Source organism: Podarcis pityusensis, assembly GCF_964106645.2.
Source record: "Podarcis pityusensis genome assembly, chromosome: 17".
Taxonomy (NCBI): Eukaryota; Metazoa; Chordata; class Lepidosauria; order Squamata; family Lacertidae; genus Podarcis; species Podarcis pityusensis.
In genome coordinates, this window is record NC_138042.1 from 37779726 (window position 1) to 37788371 (window position 8646).

Below are 8646 nucleotides of genomic sequence, written 5' to 3' on the forward strand. Positions count from 1 at the left end.
CACAGCGTCACCCGCGTCCCTGTAGAAAAGTGAATAAATATGCTTAATTTCTTCCCTCAATCATTTTTATAAAAAAACAACAACAGGGCATTCTTCAATATTTCTATTCAAGCCAAAAGCCTTTTCATTTTAATGTTACAATATTCTCAAAGTGAACCAACCTGCTTCACAGAAAAGGAGTGCCTTGCAGTCCAGTCCTATGAATAACTGAGCTCTGGCAAGCAGCTTCAATATCAGGTAGAATTTGGTGGCACCAGCAAGACTTTACACCCAAGGAGTTTGGCTGCTGGCTGCTGTCGGCCAATCCAAGACACTGCGGCAGAGGGGCAGCCTAACAACAATGCACTAACCAACCATTCCTTAAGAGCAGGGGTCAGCAAACTTTTTCAGGAGGGGGCTGGTCCACTGTCCACTGTCCCTCAGACCTTGTGGGGGGCCGGACTATAATTTGGGGGGAAAATGAACGAATTCCTATGCCCCACAAATAACCCAGAGATGCATTTTAAATAAAAGGACACATTCTACTCATGTACAGACACGCTGATTCCTGGACCGTCCACAGGTCAGATTTAGAATGCGATTGGGCCGGATCTGGCCCCCGGGCCTTAGTTTGCCTACCCATGCTTAAGACACTATGGAACAGCTTCATGCAAATGCCTTTCACAGGTGAAATGTGGTTGAATCTGGACCACAGCAGAGGTGGGCTGCATATAAAATTCAGAAGATTTTATTCGTACAGTCCCCTGTACAGTCCCCTGTCTGCCTTTGGGGCTACCACAGAGCCAGCTATAGCTGAATAAGCCTGAGTGCCTGAAATATGATAGTAACTGGCTGTAATGGGAGTTCAGCTGACAGGCAATGTTACAAGACAGACCTGCCCTACTTCCCTCACCTAGGATGGATGTCACTAAGGCTGCATCGGTCCAAGCCACTTTCTGCACCAATCACAGCTACACAGAACTGAAGTGCTTGAATGTAACAAAAACCAGCATGACAATCACATTTTCAACCATGCGATGTATGGGTGTGCACTTTTAGAGACTTGCACTTTTAATTTCACTAGTTGAAGACACGAAGTTCTTTGTATTAAATCTATCTGAGCCACTTGCCACTCCAAAGCCAGATTACCATGGCTAATATCAAACAGCTCTATTTCAAACAACTATTTGTTTGTTTATTAAATGTGTATACCTCTCTTCATCCGTAAATCTCACAGCGGCTCACAACATAAAAAATACAATATAAAAAATATATAATAAGAACAAGAACAAAAATAAACCAATAATCCTCCTTCCCACAACACATTTAAAAGTGTATTGGATGTTTATCAGCCCAAGGCCTGGCAGAAGAGGAACGTTTTTGACTGGCACCTAAAGGTGTATATTGCAGGCGCCAGCACATAAATGGTACCTGAAAATGAAGTTAGCATAAAGACTTGCAATGCTAAGTTGAAAGTATTTTCACACTAAGATTTGGCTATTTGGGGTAAAATTGGTCAAAAGTGAACTTTGATCTTTTCTATCACAAAGCAAGTGCAAATAGGCTATTAGTACTACGTATATAGATTAAATCAATGGTTTCATAGGCTTATCAGAGATTCTTTAATCAGAAGATCAGCAATGACAGGTCAGTTTGCTTAAATAAATAACTTGCCCACTACTGCCAATCTTCCCCTCTAATGTGCAGACACAGAACCCTCTGCTAAGAAGTATTCTCTGTCTGCAGAGAACTATGATGAAGCCCAACAGCCCTAACAAATGCTCTTGAAGAACAGATTGTTAACACCAGACACGCCCCAGAATCTTTTGCAAACCAACAGTGGCTCCCTAGTAGACATGTTGACATCGAAATGGTAGAAAACTTGAAAACTCTTGGCTAAGGCAACTTCTGGCATCACTGCAGTATATGTTAGCTCCATTTCTACCCTTGATAAATTTTAGCAGCCTTAAGATCACTTTGCAAGACATTACAGAAAGAGGCGCAGGTTCTGCACTGTATGCATGGATAAAAATCACACACATAATGTTCCCAAACATTATGGAGAAGAAGCAGATACGTACAAAAGTTAACACATACCAGCTTCTGTTATGTGAAGCAGCTGTCAGTATATTTAAATAAGATCTCTCTTAGGTGTAAAGTTTGGCTATGACCTAGCAAAAAGCTTCTTAAGTGTCAGTAATGTCTTCCGCACGGTAAATACCTTTGTGAAACAGGTCATCACAGGTTAGAAGCAAAATAGAGCTTCTGAATCAGGGGTAACAGAAAGCCTGAATTACAGTTTTAGGCTGAAGCTCAGCAAAAGAGCAGGGACCAAAGATGTTGTAACGGCATCATCCAATGCCCTCCCCCCAGGCTCTGCTGGCAGAGTGGAAGTGAATGCCATCCACTTCCAAGCTTTTTTAAAATGTGACTTTTTTCATTTCCCTCCCACTGTTTTCAAAGAGAGGGAGAGGTTCAGACACACTCAGAAACATATCTAGCTTTCCCCTGGGTTTGGGGGTTTAGTAGGAGACCAGAATGACTTAGGATCTTTTGGATATCAGCAACTTCCCAGAATCCCCCCTATTTGGTCCTTTCCATGTCAGAGCTCTCATCAGTTGGGCCAGGGCATCAGAGAGGAGGCTCAGACATCTGCTCTCCCCACCTGACATCAGGTAGAGCTATTCCATCCTTCAGCCCCTGAGACACTGTCCCAGGACCGTAGGAATGCATAGAAAGATACTATGAAAATATAATCAGATAACAAGGAGAAATATATATATGGATAACTTCAAGGATAAGCAGACATATAAAGTTAAACACTGCTAGAAAAAGGGTATAAAAATACATTTGGAGTCTAGATTTAAAAGTGTAGCTTTACCTTTAAAGCACACATTTTCACACACCATTGCATTTATTAAATAATATAGCAAGCATTTTAAACTAGAAATACCAATTCTTGCAGGAAGATTTAGGGCAATTTATGTGGAGCATATGAAAATCTAGAGCCCACTTGTAATTAGTTATGAAGATGTATCTATTTATCACCAAATCCTAATCACATTCCCACAGCATTTACTGAAATTCCAACATGATAAAGTGATTTTAACAAATCCAAGTTAAACTGAACTTCAAGCCACAAAAGTGTGTTTCTTCAATTACACCCCAACACTAAAAGTACAGATCTCAAGTTCACAACACACTAGCCTGAGGTAAATCATGTTTGCATCACATTTACTAACACGTTATCTCCTACTTTTTTTGACAGTGCACCCATCCCAGAATAGCAGAGCCACTCAAAATAATTTCTGAAACAAAATTCTTTAGTTATCAATAGCACTATAGATAGTTCATCTCAACTACGGATTTGATCACCTCTCCTATTGCTTCCATCAAAGGAGGTCTTAAAACTATTTACTATGTGAGAACATTTGGCTAAATTGCTGGACATGAACTTCCTTAATGGCAAAATCAAGAAGAACTCAGAGAAGTATCAAATAGTGGAGTGGAGAATTCAGAAACAAACAAAAACAATACTTCATTACAACAAATAACACTCATATAGACACCTGAGGCCATGAACACCTTGAGAGCCCAGGGTGCTCCGATGTGGGCAAGCTTCAAGTTAGTTACTTGCTGATACCAAGCCCAGACTTCTGCAGATCAACTTGAGAGACTCACAACTATGCAGTAACGTTAAATTGCGCCAGGGCGAAATCCCCAATAAAACACAGCAAACCACACTTTCCCCCTTTTTCTTTTCTTTTTGTACACCATCAAACCCATGTGGCAGCCTTCCAGTTTAAACTGCACTTGGGCTATGGGAACCACCATAGTACAAGCAAGGCGCCGGTGTGAACCAGTCCTTAGTCACCACACAAGCAGAGACTACTCCTTGGCACAACTTGGGGGCGGGGAGGTGGGTTGAGAAAGCAGATAAAATCAATGGTAGCTTTTCAATGCAAGGTATTTAAATCCTTTTAAAAGAGAGAGAGAGTGTGTGTGTGTGTGTGTAAGGGGAGTTACACATTTCTGAAAGATCTAAGGACCCCTTCCACTTTTGGAGGGGTGGGTTGGGAGGAAAATCGCCATGGGGAAGAAGACTTATTATTATTCTTAAAACCAGCTTATGATTTGTGGGGAGGAGGGCTATAATTACCAGGAGTGGGGTAGAAGGAGAAAGTGTCCAACTCTGGATCAGGAAGACCACCACCACCACCCTTTCCCTGGAGGGCATTTGCTGCAGTCGCAGAAAGTTGAGGACGCGCATACCCTTCAAACCCACCTCCCCAATTCCCTCTCCTTTTTTCTTTTCTTAAACCAACACCTCCCCTTGACATAGACAACCCCCCCCCCAAAAAAAACACACACCCCAAACCACAAAATCCCAGCGGTGTGTGGCGAGGAGGGAGCAGGAGCTTTTGGCCCTCCGCACCTCTGGCACATCCACCTGCCCCCCTCCCCACCTGCCCCCCTCCCCAATAACAACCCCCTTCCTGCCGAGGGAAGCAGGGGGCGGCCCCGGCACGCGAGGCGTGTTTTGGGGGTGAGGGCGCGGGGGGTGGTCTCCCCTCACGGCCGCCCCCCAAAACACCTTTGGCCCACAGGCGTGAGGGAGGGAGGGAGGCAGTCAGCCCTCGGCGGGGGCCTCCGCCGTAACTCCGGGCAGGGAAAGGAGGCGAGAAGGGGGAGAAGACACTGACCTGGCTGGGGGGAGAAGGAGGAAGAGGAGGAGGAGGAAGCAGCAGCAGCAGCAGCAGCAGCAACGAGGACGGCGCCGGCCACGCGGGTGGGGTGGTGGGGGAGGGAGCCCGCTCCCCTCAGACACACTCGCCGGTGGGGAATATTTATTTTTTATTTTTTTTATATATATATATATATGCAGATATGGAGACAGACGTGTGTATATGTGTATCTATATATATATATATAAAAACAGAACCCGGAGAAGGTTAGAATGGGGGTGGGGGGGGGAATTATTCCGGTCGGGAGTTAGTACAACAAAGAGGCGGAAATAGCCGAGCGGAGCCGAGCGCGCCCGAGCGGGGGCGCCGCGAGCCCCGGAGCATGCGCGCTCGGGACGGACCGAGCGCGCGCCGCCTCACCACCAGCAGCAGCAGCAGCAGCAGCGCGGCTGGTGCCGGTCGGCGGCCAAGTCCCTCAGACCTGGGCAAAGGGAACCTTCGGCAGGGGGGAAGGGGCGGGGCCTGGCAGGGGCTGGCGACGCCCACCTGAGGGGAGGGGGAGTGTCGGAGGGCGAGAGGACCTTTAACGCACACGCCCCCCTCCCCACGCACGCGGGCGCGCGCACCTTCCGTTCCCATGGCGACGGGCTGCTGCTTCTGGGCCCAGGTCGCGGCTCGCGCCCTGATCGAAGTGGGGCTCCCCCATATTGATGCCACTCGCTTTTCCACGCTTGCAAGAACGCCATACAGCAATGTTAAATCGACAGCTGCTGTTGCAGCGGGTTTCTTTTTTTCCCCCTCTAGCGCGTCAGCAAAATGTTTTGGAAACTCTTAATAAAATAAAATAAAAACTCAGTCACGCTTAGCGAGGTCTTGGGTATAACTAAGAAGACTTAGGGCAGAGCTTCCCAAGTTTTTCGTCTCGGCGACACTTTTTAGACATGCACCATTTGTCCACGCAGTAATTCAGTTTTACTAACAAATCGGAGGTTAAGCTAATATCCCTTATAAAAGCGTTCGCACACTGCAGCCGACACACTAATAATGTGTCACCACGCACAGTTTGGAAAGCTCCAACTTAGGGGCTTACAGAGCGACTGCATCCCCACACCAAGATGAATTGCTGTTTGAGTCCCACCCCAGTTCATACATTTTCTGGCTACTTCTCTGTGACTACACATAGAACTGTAGAATTGTAGAGTTGGAAGGGGCCCTGAGGGTCATCTAGTGCAACCGCCGGCAATGCAGGAATACAGTGGTACCTCAGGTTACATACGCTTCAGGTTACAGACTCTGCTAACCCAGAAATAGTGCTTCAGGTTAAAAATTTTGCTTCAGGATGAGAACAGAAATCGTGCTCCGGCGGCGCGGCAGCAGCGGGAGGCCCCATTAGCTAAAGTGGTGCTTCAGGTTAAGAACAGTTTCAGGTTAAGTACGGACCTCCAGAACGAATGAAGTACTAAACCCGAGGTACCACTGTATCAGCAAAGGCATCCCTGACAGATGGCCATTCCACTGTCGAAGAGCTCTTACTGTTATAAAGTTCTTCCTGATGTTGAGTTAGAATCTCCTTCCTTGTAGCTTGAAGCCACTAGTTTGGGTCCTACCCTACAGAGCAGGAGAAAACAAGGTTGCTCCATCTTCCATGTGGCAGCCCTTGAGATATTTGAAGATGGCTATCATATCTCCTCTCAGTCTTCTCCAAGCTAAACATACCCAGCTCCTTCAACCGTTCCTCATATGGCTTGGTTTCCAAGCACTGCTGTAGTAACGTTTGGGAAAGAGCCACGTTGAATGGAACTGATTCCATGTGTCCTCCATGTGTGGCGAGTTGTGTTCCCTCTCCCCTCCACTTCTGCATCTGTATTCACTATCTGTCGTGGCAGTGGGTTAATCCTCTGCCAAGCACTCAATAACACCCACTGCTGCTGCTGGCATCCATCTCCCTTGGGTAGGGTTGCCATACGTCCAAAATTTCAAGGGTGAAATTAGCGCACAGTGGGAATTTTGAAAAATCATCAAAATGTCCGGGTTTTTGAAGGAGGAAGTGTGTAGAGTGGTACCTCTGGCTGCGAACGGGATCCGTTCCGGAGGCCCGTTCGCAACATGAGCAGAACGCAACCCGCATCTGCGTGTGTGCAGGTCACTATTCGCCGCTTCTGCGCATGCGCGTGACGTCATTTTGAGCGTCTGCGCGTGCGTGAGCGGCGAAACCCAAAAGTAACCCTTTCCGGTACTTCCGGGTCGCCACGGGATGCAACCTGAAAACGCTCAGCCTGAAGCAAATGTAGGATGAGGTATGGCTGTATTTGATTATCACTCTCCGCCTTTTTTGCTTTTCCTCCCCAAAAAGGCTCAACAACTGCTGCGATGCCCTGCACTGAAAGTATAAATTGTTCCACCAAGCTAAGGCTCCCCTTGGAGCTCTTGTGTGATTGGAGACTATGACTGGATTGGGGGGGGGGCAGGGAGAAAATGTCCCTGGATGTGCCTGCAAGTCTGGTTGTGTGGTTAGGGAACTGCACTGCTCAGTCTGTAGAGCATGAGACTCTTAATCTTAGGGTTGTGGGTTCAAGCCCCACATTGGGCGAAAGATTCCTGCATTTCAGGGGGTTGGACTAGATGACCCTCGTGGTCCCTTCCATCTATACAGTTCTGTGATTCTCTGATAGCTCCCTTTCCTTTGCCTCCAATGTGATTGCATCTGCTACACCACACAGGCTAGGCGTACAAGAGGTGAGGGGATGCATTTTCCCGCCTCGCCCTGGCAGGGATCCAACTTCCCTCTCCTGCTTTTCAAACCTTTGGCTTACAGAGTGAGTCACTTGAGGTTGCTGCTGTCAGTGGGTGTTTTGCAGCTCCTGTTTCTTGCCTGTCCTGGCCTTTCCCTCAGGCTGGTTGGCAAAAGGGACTTTCCCTCCCTTGGTCCCCTCTAGAACTCTCTTCCCAGCAGGAGCGCTCTGTGTGCTCCGACCTGGGGAGCCATATGGGTGCTGTGTTATGTAGGCTCCCCTTCCTTCCTTTTGGGTGCGTGGGGTCATAAAAAGTGGTTGTGGGTAGCGTGAAGTAAAGGTAAAGGGACCCCTGACAATTAAGTCCAGTCGCAAACGACTCTGGAGTTGCAGCGCGCGTTTGTCCGCTTCCGCAGACAGTTTTTCTGGGTCATGTGGCCAGCATGACTAAGCTGCTTCTGCCGAAACCAGAGCAGCACACGGAAACACCGTTTACCTTCCCGCCAGAGTGGTACCTATTTATCTACTTGCACTTTGACGTGCTTTCGAACTGCTAGGTTGGCAGGAGCTGGGGCCGAACAACAGGAACTCACCCCATCGCAGGGATTCGAACCGCCAACCTTTCGATCGGCAAACCCAAGCGGCACAATGGTTTAACCCACAGCGCCACCTGCGTCCCTGTCGGTAGCATAAATGGGTTCAAACTCCAACCTTTAGGATTCCTGGGTGTTGACAATACTGGGTCATCGCTGGCTCTGGTATTAGTGAATTTGGGGCACTGGTCTCATTTTTTACATTTATTTTCCAATTTTTTATTTTTTACATGTTGCGAAGTGTCCTCAGTCTTACGAGGTCATTCATTTATTTGTGAGCAGCATCCTTGACAGAGTTCCAGAAACAAAATAAAAAAAATCCTTCCAGTAGCACCTTTAAGACCAACTAAGTTAGTTCTTGGTATGAGCTTTCGTGTGCAAGCACACTTCTTCAGATACACAGTGTATCTGAAGAAGTGTGCTTGCACACGAAAGCTCATACCAAGAACTAACTTAGTTGGTCTTAAAGGTGCTACTGGAAGGATTTTTTTTATTTTGATTATGGCAGACCAACACGGCTACCTATCTGTAACCAGAGTTCCAGAAAGGTAGACTTTGGTAGCTTCCAGGGGCTCTGGGATGTTTGTGCCTGAGTTTTCCTGTGTTGCAATTTCCCCCTTCACCTCCAGGGCTGGGCAGGTATAGCCTACATAAGCT

The 8646-nt window shown here is 47.3% G+C and overlaps 1 protein-coding gene across 5 annotated transcripts in view; it reads right to left on the reverse strand.

Annotated features, from left to right (window-relative positions):
- PCGF3 (polycomb group ring finger 3) overlaps nt 1-4968 on the reverse strand; it is a gene marked incomplete at its 5' end in the record, with an annotated part of 50871 nt that extends 45903 nt beyond the window's left edge. For all 5 annotated transcript variants that reach the window (XM_080986999.1, XM_080987002.1, XM_080987003.1 and 2 more), the window contains one exon: nt 4683-4968. The remainder of the gene's footprint in view (nt 1-4682) is intronic.
- Nucleotides 4969-8646: the final 3678 nt, after the last annotated feature.